This window comes from Podarcis liolepis, assembly GCF_965112155.1.
Source record: "Podarcis liolepis genome assembly, chromosome: 3".
Classification (NCBI taxonomy): Eukaryota; Metazoa; Chordata; class Lepidosauria; order Squamata; family Lacertidae; genus Podarcis; species Podarcis liolepis.
In genome coordinates, this window is record NC_139557.1 from 97,963,561 (window position 1) to 97,981,957 (window position 18,397).

The window sequence follows — 18,397 nt, forward strand, 5'->3', positions numbered from 1 at the left end:
AAAGCTCAGCAAGCAGGGCCCATTGGGAGTTGTCCAGGGTCCTGACCTGCTTAGAGGGATATGCCTTGACATTGCCTGGACGTGACCTGCTTGGTGTGCTTCTACTTCCCCTGCTATCCCCAGCAGCAAAGGATAGCATCAAGAGAAACAGCTAAGGAGACTGGTGAGTGGAGACGTGTAGAGGATGACCGTGGCTTTTTCTGGGCATATGCTAATGAAGACCCAGGTCTGGTGACTTGGGAAGCTGGAGGCCCACCTCTCATCCGTCTCACTTTTATAACTTTGAGACTCTTCCCTTCACTTTGGTAATAATGTAAAGTATCAACTCAAAATTGCAATGCATGCATTTCATTTGAGTTTTATTGCCTTAACAGACAGCATTAGATTACAAAAGAGAACATTTTTCTTCTCAGTTTTAGCTTATTCTTATGATTTACGACGAGATACAGCAAGAGTTCATAAACTTCCCTGACCCGCTGACAGTTTTTACAGGCTCCTTGATTTATTTTCCATCTCAGATTTAACAGCTTTCATGTGACTGATATTTCTCGAGTCCCGGCGTGGCTGCCGCGCAGCCCGAGAGAGCTCCTCTAATCTCCATGTTACTAATTTAAATGAAGTCTTGGTCTGTTGTTTAAAAAAGACATTTGTCATCTTGCTGAGGTTTACAGATCCTCTTGTAATGTAATGTCAGACACTTCTGAGATATGAGTTTTATAAAGCTTCCTGATATCGAGTGTTGGAAGAAGACATGCCAAGGTCAGTTGGATTTGCCAAACCAGTATAGGGGAAGGCGGCGAGGAGGGAGGGGGAGGTTTTTGCAGAATTGGAAAAGAGGAGTTCTTAAGGAGCCGAGCACATTTAGATACAGATTTATATATGCTTCGAGTACATTTTGCAGATAAACTCCGTGCTGGGGGAGCGAGGGGTGTGAGAAACATTTTTCAACCCAAGGAAAAACAGAGGCAGCCACTCAACAGCTACGAACTTCTGATTAAACTTAAGTAGGCATGCAGGGAAACAAAACTCTTCTCACAGTCATGTGGGCTGTTAGTATCGGCGGTTTCCCAGTGTGCTCTGAAGCTGTGGTGCCAGGCCGCCTCATTCAAGAAACTTACAGCTGGCTGGCTGTTTTCTTTGTACATCTGCAAACAACACAAGAGCGAGCTGTGTTTTTAGAATAAACAAAGACCAAAGCTAATAAGCTAAATGGGAGAGATAAGGGAAGTATCTCTCATCTGAAATCAGAAAAGTTCTCTTCCTCGTCCCTCAAAAGAAAAAGGAAAAAAACGTCTGGAGGCTGAGAAACGCAAACAGTGGCAGGGAAAGTCCAGAGAATATTGCAACCTGCTGTGGGTCTGTTCCAGAAGCTTCTGCTAGTGCAGAGTGCAGCAGCCAGCCTGGTGGTGGGGACAGACAACCACCAACAGATGACGCTGGAGCTAAAAGGCCTGTACTGGCATTTCTTCTGCTGCCAGGTCAGATTCAAGGTTCTTGAGCTAGTGTACAAAGTCCTAAACAACTTAGGCCCAATTATCTTTTTGTATACCTTTCAGTAGCTTTTGGCTGTGGAGCAGTTTATAAATCTGCTGTTAAAATAAGTAAATTTATAAAAATCTGTCCATTTCGGTTTCTCCTAGTGCCTCATGGTGTGTGTGTCGTCCCCCCCATATTAAATCCAATTGGCACATTTCTGCATCAGTTTGCATTTGTTTAGAAGACTTCCTAAAAATTAATTAGCATTTCAGGGCACATTTCTCCCCTTTATAACGCAGTTTAGCTTAATATACTGTAGCGGTTTCCACACACACACACCCCAAAAATACATGCATTATTGTGCCCATACATGTATACTTTTTGTTTGGGGAACTGCACTGTCAGTTTGGGAGACATACGAATTTTGAAGGATAGCTGTGTTTTTGGTCGCTGATCGTTTCAGGAGATGCAAATAAGGTAGGTTCACATTAAAATGTGAAGTGAACCGAATTTCTCCCCATCCCTGCATCCTACTAACAGACGCTTCCTCTTTACACAACAGTTATCATCTCTGGCCTAGCTTCACCAAAAGAAAAGTATGCACTGGATTTTTAAAAGATTTAAAAGTTGCTAATTTTTAAATGTGAATATATATATATATATATATATATATATATGCTTTCGTAGATTTTCACGGGTACAGGAATGCAGGTTTAGGTGTCTTCGGGTGTCTTCCCGTGTAAGAGTTGGGGTGTCTAGGCGACGTTTCGACGAGGTCTCACTCGTCATCTTCAGGCTGGTGCTTTCGGCTTCTTGTTACTGGAACAGAGCAGGATCTCAGTGTTTGAGTTCCTATAAATACTGTTGAGGGGGTGTGGTGTATAGCCTCCAACGTTCTGGGCAGAGAGGAAGTTCCCAGGTTAGTGTGCCTTTTCTTCTTTTGTTCCTTAATTACTTGAGGGATATCTTGAGTGATTTCTTGAGTGATATTCTGAGTACCACTTAGGTGGGTCATTAGGTGTGGATTAGTTGCTAAAGCTTTCGTGTCTTGACCTCTTGAGCTTGTGAAGAGTTTTTCTGAGAAGATGGCTGTACTGCACTTAGTTGTGCTCTGGCTTGGCTTCGTGTATAGGGGCGAGCTGTGGTTTTGTGCCCTGTGCCAGCCAGATCTGTGTAGGGATTGCAGGGGGGTGCAGCATCCGGAGGTGCCACTATGGTTTGGCTACTGGATGGTGTCTGTAATTTATCTGTGGAGAGGGTCTGGGTTTGGGTCTGGTGTGGTTGATTGGTGATGGCGTTCTGTGTGCCTCTGGTTCTGGTGTCGGTTTTTGTGGGGAGGGCTAATTTCCAGATGTCTGGCAGGCGGGACGTGTCGTCACGCTTGTTCATGTTGTTATCGAGATAGAGAAACACCCTCACAACATGAACAAGCGTGACGACACGTCCCGCCTGCCAGACATCTGGATATTAGCCCTCCCCACAAAAACCGACACCAGAACCAGAGGCACACAGAACGCCATCACCAATCAACCACACCAGACCCAAACCCAGACCCTCTCCACAGATAAATTACAGACACCATCCAGTAGCCAAACCATAGTGGCACCTCCGGATGCTGCACCCCCCTGCAATCCCTACACAGATCTGGCTGGCACAGGGCACAAAACCACAGCTCGCCCCTATACACGAAGCCAAGCCAGAGCACAACTAAGTGCAGTACAGCCATCTTCTCAGAAAAACTCTTCACAAGCTCAAGAGGTCAAGACACGAAAGCTTTAGCAACTAATCCACACCTAATGACCCACCTAAGTGGTACTCAGAATATCACTCAAGAAATCACTCAAGATATCCCTCAAGTAATTAAGGAACAAAAGAAGAAAAGGCACACTAACCTGGGAACTTCCTCTCTGCCCAGAACGTTGGAGGCTATACACCACACCCCCTCAACAGTATTTATAGGAACTCAAACACTGAGATCCTGCTCTGTTCCAGTAACAAGAAGCCGAAAGCACCAGCCTGAAGATGACGAGTGAGACCTCGTCGAAACGTCGCCTAGACACCCCAACTCTTACACGGGAAGACACCCGAAGACACCTAAACCTGCATATATATATATATATATATATATATATATATATATATATATATATATTCTGATGTCCTAAAATGTTGCTTGGAATGTGCTCGAAACAACCCTTCAGAAAGCCTGCCTTTAATAATATTTTTCAAGAAAAAAAACAGAAGACAGCCATTGGTCTGTCTCTGAGAACCCATGACAGATGAAAGACGAAGGGTTTGTGCTTTGTTCTCCAAGGTTTACTCATTGAAAGGTAAGGCATACAAGACTTCAGTTGTTGTATATGGAGTGTATGGCTTTATTTTCTAGAACAAAGGCGCTGCTCCTTCAAAGAACACAGAAACAGCACAAGAGAAAGTCACGTTAACATCTGATATTTTTCAGGGGTTTCAGCGCTAAGGCTTAGTTTTTGGTCCAGCTGAAAGGAATTTGACATTGCTAATTAAACAATTGATTGCATAGTTCAAAAGACAATGTTCAGGACTACACTACAAAGCATATTGTGTTTCCCACTTTCATTGTACCTTTGTAGCTGAAATACAGGTGGAATTGAGATTCTGGAATACCAAGCCTGGGTTCCCTTAGGCAGATGGCTTGGCAGTGCACCAGGATGGACAGATCAGACTAAGTCAGTTTTACGGGTTCTCAATCATAGGTCCATCTTGGGCTGTCAAATTCACCTTTTCTCTGCATACCAGAACTGTCTACACATTTGCCCCCCACAATACATCTGCAGTATGGCCCAAGGAAAGAGCAGCATAGTGACTTGCACAAAGAGGAAATAGTTTCATGTCTTGGAGCCACTCAGAACTCAGGGGCCCCAGTTCTCATACAACATTGCATGCAAAAAAATCTGTATATATGCTAAAATGATCACACCTTTTCATGAGAACTTTCTTAAATAACGTTTTTTAAAAAAAAACCCATGCCAACTGATGCTGTAACATGGTGCCGATTCAGCCTGGAAAAATGAGAAACTGGGGAGACTGGAAGTGACAGATTTTTCAATCCCTTAGCTGGAGCAGATGGGGGTCCAACACCACCTGGAGAGCCCCAGGTTCCTTATTCCAGTTCCAGCACCTGGTAGACACCAATATTTGTATTGTAGCTGCATTTGTAGATCACATGCTGTGAAGGGTTCAGCTGAAAGATCTCTCTTCCACATAAGCATGGTTCTTCTGCCACGGTAGCTTGGTTAGTTTTGCTTAGCTATGCCTCCAGGCATATCCATGCATTGCTAAAGGACTTGGCTTTGGCAGCACAGTAGAAGCTTTGACCCTTTGCACTAGGTAAAGTTACAGTGGTACCTCGGTTTACAAACTTAATCCGTTCCGGAAGTCTGTTCTTAAACCAAAACCGAGGTGCGCTTTCCCTAATGAGGCCTCCGACCGCCGGTGCCCTTCCACCGTTCGGATTCCATTCTTAGACCGAGGTAAAGTTCTCAAACCGGGACACTATTTCCGGTTTTGTGGCTTTTGTAAACCGAATCGTTTTTAAACCGGACTGTTCTTAAACTGAGATACCACTGTATTTATTTTTCATGTTTATATTCCTGTTTCCCATATGATTTGTGAGTAAAGATGGCGTTTAGGTTTCTTTGACAGAGCATTGTGCTTGCAGTTCTTTCCTAGCTTGCAGTTCTCTCTTAGCGTTCTAGAGCAGACTTTTTACTTGGTTTTTTGTTGTTTTTTTTGCCTTGGAGATTCTGAAGTAGCGTAGTTCCACAAACATTTACTCCACTCCTATCTATCTAATTTTCTTTAGGAAGGCAGATAATAGGCTGGGAAGCCCTTGAGTTAGATATATGAAACATGTCCATGAAATTTACATGTGTTAACAGGATACTTTGCTCTAAGCTGCACAGCTATCTCCTGTCCTTGCTTAGTCACCATCTAGCTCTTCCTTAGTTGACTGGTAAAAATTCTAAACCTTCAACAATGGGTTCCAGAGCAGGTTACGTACAAACAAAACAAAACAAAACATTACATTACATTACAGACATTTGGCTATCCAGATCTTGTTGGACATCTATCAGCCCCAGCCAGCATGGCAATTTCAGGGGAAAGAGGAAATATCAACTGTAGTCTGAGGAGCCACAAGACCAAGAATCTGAACTTCATGATCCAGCACAGAAGAGACAAAGTGAGTCTTATTGATATTTTTTCTCATGTCTCTGGCAGTAAAAGAATTTCACCAACGGCATCTGATTCTCAACAGTCACAATAATACAGAATAGTCAGTTTGTCTTTCAGAACCTGCCATTGCAGAAGATAGCACCACCAGGAGTGGAAACCAATCCGCAGTTACTAAGTGCATGCAAACTTTGCAAGGCATGCTGAAGAGTTATATTAAAAGCATAACATCAATTGTATGGGATCATTGCTGCCTTAGACCGCAGAAGTGATTGTGGCTAGTAACTGCTCTGGTGTTTCCTTGTGTAAAAATGATTGGGGCTGGTGACATTCCAACAGCTGTGATGTATGCACTGCATCCATGTAAGTAAAAACTTCCGATTTTTGCCTGTAAAAATGTAACACATGGCAAACATAAGAAGAGCCCAGCTGGATCAGGCCAAAGGCCCATCTAATCCAGCATCTGTCCTCACAGTGACCCAGCAGATGCCTATCAGAAACAACAGCACTCTTCAAATCCATCTTCCCATGCAACTGGTATTCAGAGGCATAATGGCATCTGATACTGGAGGTAGTCCACAGCCATCGTGAACTACCTGCAGCCATTGATAATCTAATCATGAATTTGCCTAATCCCCCTTTTAAGACACCCAAGAGAATGTCCATCCTTCCATCTTGCAGTAGTGAGTTCCATTGTTTAACCATGTGCAAGGTGCCCCTTTTGGTTGTCCTGAATCTTCCAACACTGAATGACCTGTTCTAGTAGCAGAGGTGCTGTCTTGTGCCTAAGACTGAGGGGGCCTGGCGTGCAGTGTGTGTGTGTGTGATGTCATGCGTGCAATGCATGATGCGTGTGTCATCAAGAGGAGGCAGAGCATGGACCCCAGCACAGCACAGCTTCATCTCTTGCACTCAGGAGGAGTCAGCCACTGAACCGGGCTGTGCCCGACTCCACGCTCAGCTTCCTTCAGCCCTGAGGGGGCCCAACATTGAGGGAGACCAGGATCCGAACACCTACTCAGCCATGAAGCTCACTGGGTGATGGTGGTCCAGCCACTGCCTCTCAGTTAGTGAGAGTTGTTGTGGGAATTAAATTCAGAGGAGAACCATGTATACCACCTTGAGTTCCCTAGGCAAAAAGGGGCGCAATAAATAAAATAAGTGAATGTTCTGAAAACACCCCGTATGTGCTGACTTAGGGGAGTTGCTCCCTCTCAAACAGAACAGAATTTGGGGATTCCTGTTCTAGAGAGAAGATTGGGAAGCTCCCTGCACACGCAGAGTTCGGTGTTAACAACCCTTAATTCTAAAAGCGCTGCAAGAGTTTTACAGCCCCTGTCAAAAATGAGGAGTGACAGCCGGAGAAGTTAAACGCCACTTTCGGTGATCAGAAATGGTTGCGCGCGAGAGTGTAAAGGTTGTGTTTTCAGCATTTTACTTTCATTTCTTCCTCCCCTGTGCTTGGTTTATACAATGGCATGATTAATGTCTCGTTTGTGAGACGCTTATTCAATAGCAGGGTTTTTTAACGTTTCATGGGCCTGACTGAGAAAAGACATAATAAGGGGGTTTGAGGCCTCCCTTGTAATCAGAGCTTGTCAAGAGAGGATAAACATGCATTGGAGCAAGCTAGTTACCAAATAGTTGTATATTTTTTATATATATTTAACTTGAGGGCAAATTATGAGGGAACATATTCTGCTTTGTGGCAGACAGCAGAGGAAACAAGCCTGTGACATGTTAGGAACAAACCTCACATTGCACGAGAGACCTGTGATTTGATCTCACAATGTTTCTTGTTTTTACTTCAACAGTGACTGAAAGTGCTCGAAATGTGATCAGTGCCAGGGATTGAGGAGGTTTAGCCCTTCACCCCCACAATGTCTCCTATCTCCTTGGGGCTGCTGTTGGGTGGAATGGGGGAAATGCAGGTAAACTATTAGAACAGGACTTTCTTATCTCTCTTACCTCTCATACCCCTCACAGACAAAATGATGACATCAGGTGACGGGAGACCCCAAGCAGGGTCCTGGAGGGAGGGGGAGGTGCAAATGGGACCCCAAGAAGTGTCTGAGGCTGGGAAGGAGGCCAGTAGACTGGGGAATGGACAGATAGATCAGAACGGGGGTGGATAAGTAATTTCGTTGTCCCCGAAGGGGGCAATGACAATAAAGATATTATTATTATTATTATCATGTGGGCTGGCGGAGGAACCCTCAGATTCTTTGGAGGAAGTCATGTATGGGGTGGATGTGACCTCAGTCCTTTGGCCTCACTGCGTAAAGCCGAATAAAGCCGAATAAACATTTTGGTTTGGTTTGATTTGGCCTCACTGCCCCGATACAAATCCTCTGGCTGCTGAGTGGCATGATCACTCAGCCCTGAAAGGGCATCGCCTGCAGAGATCCTCTGGCAGATGCTGGATGGTCAAGCTCCATGCAAGCACTCACTTCTGTGATCTGTGAGCTTGCCTCATTATAACTAGATCATTCTTCACTCCTATGTATAGACGTGGCCATGGTCGGTGAAAACACAAGATCAGATGCAAATTGTTACAGGGAGTAAAAGGAGTTCTAAAGATGCCAGAATATAGACCACATTAAAAAGCTGAAGACTCCCTGAAGTAAAATATGGTTCCCACGAGTTGTTTGGAAGTCTTATTGAGTTGTTGTTTTTCTTATGTTTTTATCCAGCCTTTTTTCCATCCAACAGGGCCAGTGCAAGAGGCTGAATTGACTGAAGAAGGGGACGCACTGCCACCACCTCATTCTTCTCCCTCCTGCCTGTCCCTTGGGTCTCCTCAGGTTCTTTTTCTCTTTCTTTTTGCCACCACAGCGGTGGCAACTCTCCTTCTCCACCCTGCTGTGCTATGAGAAATTGGCCACTGAGGCAAAGCAAAGTTCTGACCACCCTACCCAGAATGCATTGCTCTGAGAATGGACCCCTCCTCTCAAGCCAAAGCACTGTGTCAGCGCATGCGCGCAGTGCGATTTAGCGCTTCTGCGCATGCGCGAGTGGCGAAACCCGGAAGTAACCCATTCCGGTACTTCCGGGCTGCCGCGGGACGCAACACGAAAACACGTAAACAGAAGCAGATGCAGCATGAGGTATGACTATACTGCACTCTGTTCCTGCTTGTGGATTTCCCGGATCCTGGACTACATGGTTCATTGGCCAAATCCAGCAGGACTTTTACGTTCTCATGAGCCTCTTGCAGAAGACTTGCAAAGGCGACGGCAGTCCATATGAGGCTCCAGTGGGCCCAGATCAGCAGCAAGGCAAGCAAGAGGGGAGCAGCACCAATTTGGTGCCTGGTCTAGCCCTGAAGGCAGTGTAGGTGTGGTCCCTAGGCAGTCCCCCATCCAGGCGCTGACCAGCCCCAGACCTGCTTAGCTTCAGAAAGGTGCTGGCCTCACATGCCTTCAGACCATACCCGGGGACTTCCACTTGTTCAGGAAAGAAGAACCTGCACTCTCTCTCCTCTGTTTTCGACTTTACTTTGACAGCAGCTTTAAAACAATTAGCAAGCAGGTGCTGCCTGGTTAACAGCATGTGTGCACGTGTGTGCTAGTTCTGCATCTTTGTCTGCCGTTGGTGCCGTTTCATTAACTGAATCTTTTTAATTAGCAAAACATCTGCCAACTCCTGCAGTCTGTCAGGGAGCCCCATGGATGTTCTCTTTGTTGTACCTTTTTACAACATATGCCAACAGGTGGAACGAAAAGCTTGTTGTTTGTATCTTTGGGGTTTATGAGTAGGTGAGAGCAGGCTCAATTGTATATTTACTTATACATCTCCTCTCTGTTCTGCTCCCCATATATTGATATCTGTAAAACCTTATCTCTTCTCGTTTTACAATAGTTATCCCCACCTCTGTCCTAAACACATTATGCAGAACAAAGTGGAAACAACATCTATTGTTGCCGTTTTGGTTTCCAGAATAGGTATTATCTTCACACTGAATTGGCTTCCTTTGCTGCCCGTGATGCCATCATGCAGGGAACTCTGATTGGCCATCACTGTTTTTAGGAAGCAGCTAACCTGGACGGCTCTGCTCGACTCACCTTTATTTCCAATCACTTTTTCCACTCCTTGTGAGCATTCAGAGCTTTTAAACAATGATATTGCTTTGTGAAAAGCTGGTGGCTATTGATAATTGTTCTACAGTCATGATACTGTACATTTTATGTGTGCTGTAAGCTGGTCAGGGTGGCTGGGGAAGCCCAGCCAGATGGGTAGGATATTATTATTATTATTATTATTATTATTATTATTATTATTATACCTGAAACTAGCATTTGCAAACGTGTCTTCATTCCCAGCCATTTAGCAATCCAGATATTTGACTTTGCCTCCAGTGCCTAGTCTACTGCATAATTGCCAGGTACAGACCCAACATTTCATTTGTCTGTATATATTTGTAAGGTTTATTGGCAAAGATAAAAGCTAGCTGAGGGGAAGGATGAGGTTCTGCAAATGTCTTGCACTGGAAGAGGGAGGGATCGACGAAGAAGCCATCTTTTGACATTGCCTGACCCTTGCAGCCCACAATAGTCCATTCAGTTAAGAATCATTTTGCCATTGTGGACGCAACTTCTTTTGTGATCACCATGCTTAAGAAATAATTGGAGCATGAAAGACAGCTAGATAGAAAAAACGGTGCCTACAATATCCCTTTGGGAGAATAAAGGTTTCCTGAAGCTGTTCAAACAGGTAAGAACAAGGACAAACAGGAACTCTTCTGTGAGAAGACATCCAGCTCTCCCAGCTGTTCCATTGCTGCCCACGTAGCCTGAAGGGGTGTTCCTCTGCTTGGCATAAGTGGTGCCTGTCTCCCATTTTAAAGAAGATGAGTCATTTCTGGGGGGAGGCAGTTGGGATGGGAAAGCTGCAGACAGTAGCTAGAGCACAACTAGGGAATCTGGCCCTTTAAACATGGTTGGCCGGGGACTGAACTTGGGATGTTTTGCAGACAAAACAGATAAAGTGGTACCTCGAGTTACAGATGCTTCAGGTTACAGACTCCCCTAACCCAGAAATAGTACCTGTTACGAACAGTTTCAGGTTAAGAATGGACCTCCAGAACGAATTAAGTTCTTAACCCAAGGTACCACTGTACTCTATCACTGAGTTACCTGAGGCCCTTCCCCTCAGCCTCCAAACCCTTGAGGGAAAGTGGCTGGTGCACAGAGAAAGCGGAAGGTGGGGGAAGCATCATTTCCTCCCCCTTGCTGTTGTTCCAGTACAAAACCCTCCCCTCACCGTGCTCGGCATATAGGCAGGAAAACACAAAACATGGGCTGGGACTGCCATGTTTCCTGCTGTTCTCCATGCAGAAGGAGAGTATGAATGGAGAACGTGATGGAGGCACACAATTCAAACGGAACCTGTTTACAGCAGGGGCACTATGATCCCTGAATATTTTGTCTGGAAACTGGGACTTCTCATGCTATGTGTTTAGCAATAGTTGTATTCCTCCAGAGATCCTCAACCTGCTTCTACTGCAGGGCTTCCTCCGTCAGAAATACTGTTGTTACGAGAAATCCTCTGGATTCCTGGGCACTGGGGTTTGATGGGGGCCTCTCCCCATATGAAGCAACCAGGATGCAGCAATCATCTGAGCCCCTTCTTTGTGTACCTCCTCCAATCATGGAGGGTGTGAACCCGAGAAAGGGCCTCTTCTGCCATGGGTCCCTGTTTGTGGAATACTCTGCCCTGGGAGACTCACCTGGCATTTTTGTTTCATATCTTTAGGCTCCAGGCAAAAACACTCCTTTTAAACTGTGGAGCTATTCTTTTGTTTGTTACTATGGTATGTATTTCTGTGTTTTTATATTGTAAACTGCCCTGTGATCCTTGGGTGAAGGGCAGTACAGTGGTACCTCTGGTTAAGAACTTAATTCGTTCTGGAGGTCGGTTCTTAACTTGAAACTGTTCTTAACCTGAGGTACCACTTTAGCTAATGGGGCCTCCTGCTGCCGCCACGCCGCCGGAGCACGGTTTCTGTTCTCATCCTGAAGCAAAGTTCTTAACCTGAGGTGCTACTTCTGGGTTAGCGGAGTCTGTAACCTGAAGCATATGTAACCTGAGGTACCACTGTATAGGCATCCCATAGGCATCTTGTTTGCCACTCTGAAAACAGGATGCTGGATTAGATGGTCCAATAAACAGATCTAGGAGGCTCTTTTTATTGTCATGAGCTACACAAAACAGGTGAGATCAGTCTTGGATGGGCAGGCACTGACAGAGGAGGAAGAGCAGGAGCAGGAGGAAATGGAGAGCGTGCTGAACTGTGGAAACCTGTTTTGGAAGAGGGGGAATTCCCCCTTTCCACTTCAACTTCAGCCACTTTGGAAGGAGGGAAGAGATGCTGGCCCTCTGGTCCAACCTTCCTACAGAGCAGAAAGGGAATTAATTAGTTGAGAGCAGGAGGCTGATCAGGAGGTGGCATCTTTGTCACCTAGAGAGTGGACCTACCCAGCCACAAAGTACACTCTTGCAGTCTCAACATTCCTGCAAGGCGAGAGAGTCTGGCAAGTGATTGCACTCTGCCTCATCTTTAAAGGCTTGGCAGAAGGAGTGGGGGAACTTATTGGGACATCTTTGTTGCTTCCATCCAGCTGGTTCACTTCTTGCCGTGGTCCTGAACTCCTAAATCATGGGTCGACAAACTAAGGCCCAGGGGCTGGATCCGGCCCAATCGCCTTCTGGATCCGGCCCACGGACAGTCCAAGAATCGCCACGTGGATCGGCATGGGGATTCTGATCATTTGGGCTGCGCCATTCCCCTCCTCTCCCTCACACACACCGCGGCGGTGCCCCCTCCCTCCCTCCTCCTGGCTTCTCCCTGCCCTGCCTAGAGGAGGAAGGGGGCTGGGCTTTGTTAAGCTGTGGTTGGCTGAGCACCATTTTAAGCAGCCCCTCTCCGGAGCCAGCCCTTTCAGGCCGCTCATTGTCCCACCGCCGCCGCCAGCCCCTGTCGCTCGCAAGACACAGGTAAGCAGCCACCGCACTCGTTCGGTGCTATGGAGAAGGGAGGGGAGAGCTGGGGGGTTTCAAAATATAGTCCGGCCCACCACAAGGTCTGAGGGGCAGTGGACCGGCCTCCTGCAGAAAAGGTTTGATGACCCCTGTCCTAAATTGTGATTGCTGAGCACCGTGTCTGCTGTGGAACCTGTACCATTACTTGCTCAAATAATGATCTCTTTCCTGCAGTAAGAACCTCTGTCTGCATGTTTGGGCTGGGAGCCAGACTGCTCATTGGCCATGCTGTCTGGGGCTGATGGGAGTTTGAGTCCAACAAGATCTAGAGGGCCACAGGTTGCTCATCTCTGTGGTGAAATATTCAGAGACAGGGTACCAAATTAGACACAGTGTTGGTTTAACGCGCTCAGGCTTTCCACTCTCTTCAATGCAAAAGGTTACAGCCAATGAAACCACTCTGCAATTATCATCCTTTCCCCTCCATCCCTGCGTCCTGATGCTGTTTCTGCTTAGAAATTGCTCCAGTCAAACTGTGACAATCTCTCCTCACACAATACAAAAGACATCCCTTAGCATTTTCTGACAACAGAAGGACAATGGATATCACAAAGAGAAGGCCTTGCCACCACCACCTTTTCGAAAGTGCTCACAACCACATCGAACATCAGAAGTGTTTGAACTTAAGCAATTAGAACAAGTTGTCAGGGACACAAGAAGCTCTTCAGAGGAACACAAAAGCAGCATGGATGTTGCCCAACAGTGTCTCAAACCTTCCACCTAGGTATGGTCACAGCTGAGTTGGTAGGGTCGGAATTTTTTAAAAAATAATAATAACCCTTCATGCTAGCCATTATATAGTCACAAAGGATTTTTCTCTCCTGTATTACATCTTCTTCCCTGTGGCTTTTCCTTCTGTCTCCAAGTTCTTTTTAAAAATGCATATTCTTATATCTGAGCTCCCCAGATACACACACATAAATACATTTTCCAGTTATATTATCCACCTTCTTTCTTTTATTTCCCATCTTTTATCCTTTCACCTCGACTTTCCCTTCCATTCATTAATTATTTTTGCAGGGAAGGGGGCTCCCTTCTGTGTTCCCTTTCTGCGTTTAAATCTGTTCATTGCTCTCCTTTCTTTTGCCCCATTACTCCCATATCTCAGGTGAGTGCCTTTGCGTTCACATCATTGTGCTCACTCCACCTGCCACCTCGGAGTTTTGACTTGACTCTTTGATCCTTTACTGAAGTTGTTAATGGGGTAGATTGCATGCCAAAGTTGACGCGCAGCTCAAGATGCTCCATTGAACTGGGAGGAGAAAAGGCAGCCTCTGATCTCGCAGAGCGTGATGTGACCCCACAGGCTCCTCTCACACAAGACGGCATTCTTGGGAATGCGTCTCTCAAAAGAAAGGTGTGCAATATGGCACAAGAGTGCATCAGAAATACCTCTCATATTCAGTAACCAATATGTAGCAAGAAACTTGGAGCGGCACTGCCAAGAGAGTGAGCCCAAATGCCCCTGAATTTCACAACCCTCATTGTAGACTGCAAACAGAGACACCCTCTTGATTTTCAGGGAACTCTTCAGCCAGGAGTGAAACCTTTGCCCTACTCATAGCTGGCAACTATCACACTTCCTTCATTTGCCAGACATCCCACTTTTTCATTTGTTAAAACAGGGGTGGGAAGCCTTTTGGTTTGGGCTAATATTGGGCAGGTTCCACATAAGCAAACAGGTTACTCGGGTGCTGGGCATGGTTTGTCCTTGCGCTTACTTCAGACCTGGGCTTTTTCTCAGCCAGGAACTGTCCTGATCTAGCAGGGCTATTCTTATCTTCTTGTAATAGATAATGGTTAGATATTTGGTGCAAGGTTCACAACAAAGTGGTGTCCAAAACTGAAGACCCTTGGTTTCCATTTTTTCACCCTATCCACTGCTAAAAATGGTGTGGCAAAATATTGGAAAGTGTAAACCTTACACTGCAAAGGATTTCTGTTAGTTTGCATAAATCCTACTGGCTGGGTGTAGTGGGAAATTAACTCAGAGAGAGGGGCTTTTTTTGTTTGTTTTAATTATTCGAGACAGTTGTGTTTGTAAATGTGATTGACACTAAACCTCTGTTTTGGATGGTTTTGAATAAATGGATGAACATGAAACTTAGTCACTGTAAGCATACAGAGTAGGGGCATTGTGAATATTACAAAAGTTTTGCTACTGCTGGGGTCCTTTGCTGTTGCTAACTCAATAAGTTGTATATTTTCAGGATAGGCAACTGGGGGGTGGGAGAGAGAGCGTCATACAATCATACTTTGGAAGTTGAACACAATCCCTTCCGGAAGTCCATTCAACTTCCAAAACATTCGGAAACCAAAGTGCAGCTTCTGATTGGCTGCAGCAGTTCAAGTTTGTTTTTTACCAGGGAGAGCATCCATGCTGGAGAGAAACAGATTGCCAATGTTCACTTATTTGTCCCATGTCTGGGAGAGGAATCAATCCAATGAATACCTTCAGTTGTTGCTGATTTCAGTCTGCTAACAATACATAATTGATTGTGTTGTCCCCTCCGTTGCATTTTATTTCCTTTGCATGGAATTGAATGGGGTGGGATATTGTGATGACCATTTATGTAATAGCATAATTACATAAATAACGTAAGTTACATAATTTGGTGGAAGATGAACTGGAGCATGATGGACACGAGAGCCAGTGTGGTGTAGTGGTTAAGAGCGGTAGTCTCGTAATGTGGGGAACCGGGTTCATGTCTCCGCTCCTCCACATGCAGCTGCTGGGTGACCTTGGGCTAGTCACACTTCTCTGAAGTCTCTCAGCCCCACTCACCCCACAGAGTGTTTGTTGTGGGGGAGGAAGGGAAAGGAGAATGTTAGCCGCTTTGAGACTTAGTTGGGTAGTGATAAAGCGGGATATCAAATCCAAACTCTTCTTCTTCTCTTCTTCAAATACAGGGCAGAATGGAAAATGATCCTGTCTTACTTCCTTGCCCTCCAGTCCAGATGTTTTTGGACTACAGCTGGGGCTGATGGGAGCTGAAGCCCAACACTACTTGTGGAGCCACGACTTCCCCACCTCTCTTTTAAGCAACAGTAAACTAAGACAACAGCATGTAAAATGGCTCGTCCTTGTAGTCAAAGCATGCTATCTAGTTTTCGTTAACACTGGTTCTGGTTCAAACATTTCCCAAGCATTTTAAAGGTGGGAGCAGATGGAAGCCGAGTGAGGAGGATTCAGATCCCTTTTCTGATCTTCTGGCTTTCTGAAGGGCTTATTTGTAAGATAGGAAGGGGACAGCTGGGCATCCATCATTGCAATGTGTGTGAAGATTTAGTGAGATTGATGCAGAAGGAAAGGACAAGTGCATTAACAAACCTATCCGTCCAAAAGTCAGGGGTACTGTTAACCAAGAAGTACATTACAGTGATTCCATCAAAATGTTATGTTATTTATTTAACTTTTCCATTTCCATTTTTATTTGGGTAAGATAATTGCTTGTGATAAGCTGCCTGTGCAGGAAGCTGGAAGCATGGAAGAAGCACAGCTGTTAGGCTGGGATATGTACTTTCAGCCGTAGCATTAGAACTGTGTGACGGCCCAGGCTATATTTGCATATTGAAATGATCTCAATTAAAGTCTTTTATCAGACAACTTCACAGAAAGAATCTCTAGAAACACAGGATTCCATCCAGCCTCCCCCCGCACCCATTATGTAAAATGTAGGCTATTAGGGTCCCAATATGTTTATCTGCAGTTGTATAAATGGTCATTTTATAATTAATTTCATAACTAATAGGTTATTATGTTATTATTATATATTTATTTATACCCCACATTTTCCCCTGATGGGACTCAGGCAGCTTACAGATACAAAAATAGTGGGGGGGGGGTTCCATTCAAAAACAATTACACATTAATAGAGTTAAAACTATATACATATATATATAATCTATTTAGAACATAAAAATAATTACAATAAAAACAGCACGGCAACAGCCCGGTCATTAAAAGCAGTCAGTTCCCAAAAGCTTGTTGGAATGAGAAGGTCTTCACCTGACAACAAAAGGACAACAGGGAGGGAGCCAGTCTAGCTTCTCAGGGAGGGAGTCTGGAAGCTGCCACTGAGAAGGCCTTGTCCTGTTAGGGTGGTGGAACCAAGAGAAGGACCTCCCCTGAAGATCTAAGAACCCAGGCAGGTTCACATGAGGGAAAACGATCTTTCAGGTAGCTTGGACCTAAGCCGTGTAGGGCTTTATAGACAGTGGAACTCTTCTAATAAGGGAGTTATATAACCAGCTCCCTATAACCAGCCCCAGTCAGCAATCTGACCGCAGGTCTTTGAGCCAGTTGAAGTTTCTGGGCACTTTTCAAGGCAGCCCCATGCAGAACGCATTTCAGTAATCCAAATGGGTCCTAACTGTGCAAATGCACTCCTGGCCACCACAGAAACCTGAGCGAGACCTGGACAAGAGCACTTGTTTGTTTGTTTGTTTGTTTGTTGCATTTATATCCCATCCTTTTCTCCAGGAAACCCAAGGTCTGAGTGTTTGTTCTTTCCCCCTCCTCATTTCATGTCTGCAACAACCCTGTGAGGTTGGTTAGGCCGAGAGGCAGTGACTGGCTCAAAGTCACCTGGTGAGCTTCATGGCTGGGTGGGGATTTGAATAAAGTGGAGAAGCGGATGAGACAGAGAGTGGGGATGTATCTGTATGCCCCCTTGAGCTCTTTGGGAGAATGCTGGGCTGTTAATGTAATAATAAATAATGAAAAGGTACATGCACAGATGCAGCAAAAATGACTTCATGTACCAAAATGAAAAAAGTGAAAGGGCTTTAATATTTTTTAAAAATGGAATAATAAAATGGGACAGGGCAAAACAGCAATATTACCTATATCCAGTCCAGATTTAGATAAACTGATAGAATATTTACTTACCCTTTTGAGTTGCATTTCATTACACCCAAACTGCAGGGCACTCATTACAGTTTTTACATGCAGACTTTTATGGTTGTTAAGACTTCTGACTGCTGCCTTAAGGACTCGCCTCCTTTTTCCACACTATACATACATATATATATATATATATATAAACACACACACACACACATATATATATATAGTAGGTGTGCAATAGCCTCAGCAGCATATTCTGAGCCACCAAAGGATCCTGCAAGGAACATTTTCTTGCTGAACAGGGTTTTGTTTTGTGTGTTTCCCTCCTCTGCACCACAACTCGAAACCAAGAGCTTGTCCCAGCTGACATTGAAGAGAGAGAAGCGATACAATGTCGGAGGTGGGAAACCAAGCAGAATATATTTCCGCGAGGCTGTCAGGTCATGCAGCAAAGGGGTGTGTCCCAGAGTCAGTAATAGATGTAAACCATGAACATCAGTTCAAGAGGGAGCTGGGGCAGCGGAGAGAGATGGAGTGAGCCGCAGGAAAGATAATTGGGCTTAAGACGGTGAGCTGCCATAGAAAGTGATTTGTATCTCCAGCATCGAGAGATGCAGGCCTTTGATGGACTGGGTGGTTTTCTCCTGGCCATTTGTATGTCTCCAGAAAGCATTCCATGCTATCACAGTAGTAGTGGTCATAAAAAATTGAGTTAATAATATTACTTGTCCTTTAACCCATCCATTTAGGTTTGGTTGGGAATTGCCTCTGAATCTCTCCTCTTGGACCTTCCTTCCAATTTTATTTCTTTCATTTGTTTGG

General features: G+C 45.0%; 1 long non-coding RNA gene across 2 annotated transcripts; it reads left to right on the plus strand.

Moving 5' to 3' along the window:
* Window positions 1–499: 499 nt before the first annotated feature.
* On the plus strand, window positions 500–15,949 carry LOC310704602. Of its 2 annotated transcripts, XR_014524912.1 has the most exons (5): window positions 500–759; window positions 5,552–5,695; window positions 7,500–7,616; window positions 8,398–8,489; window positions 15,637–15,949. It is a non-coding gene; the product is annotated as an uncharacterized lncRNA (long non-coding RNA). The 2 variants fall into 2 exon arrangements; XR_014524913.1 differs by lacking the exon at window positions 7,500–7,616.
* Window positions 15,950–18,397: the final 2,448 nt, after the last annotated feature.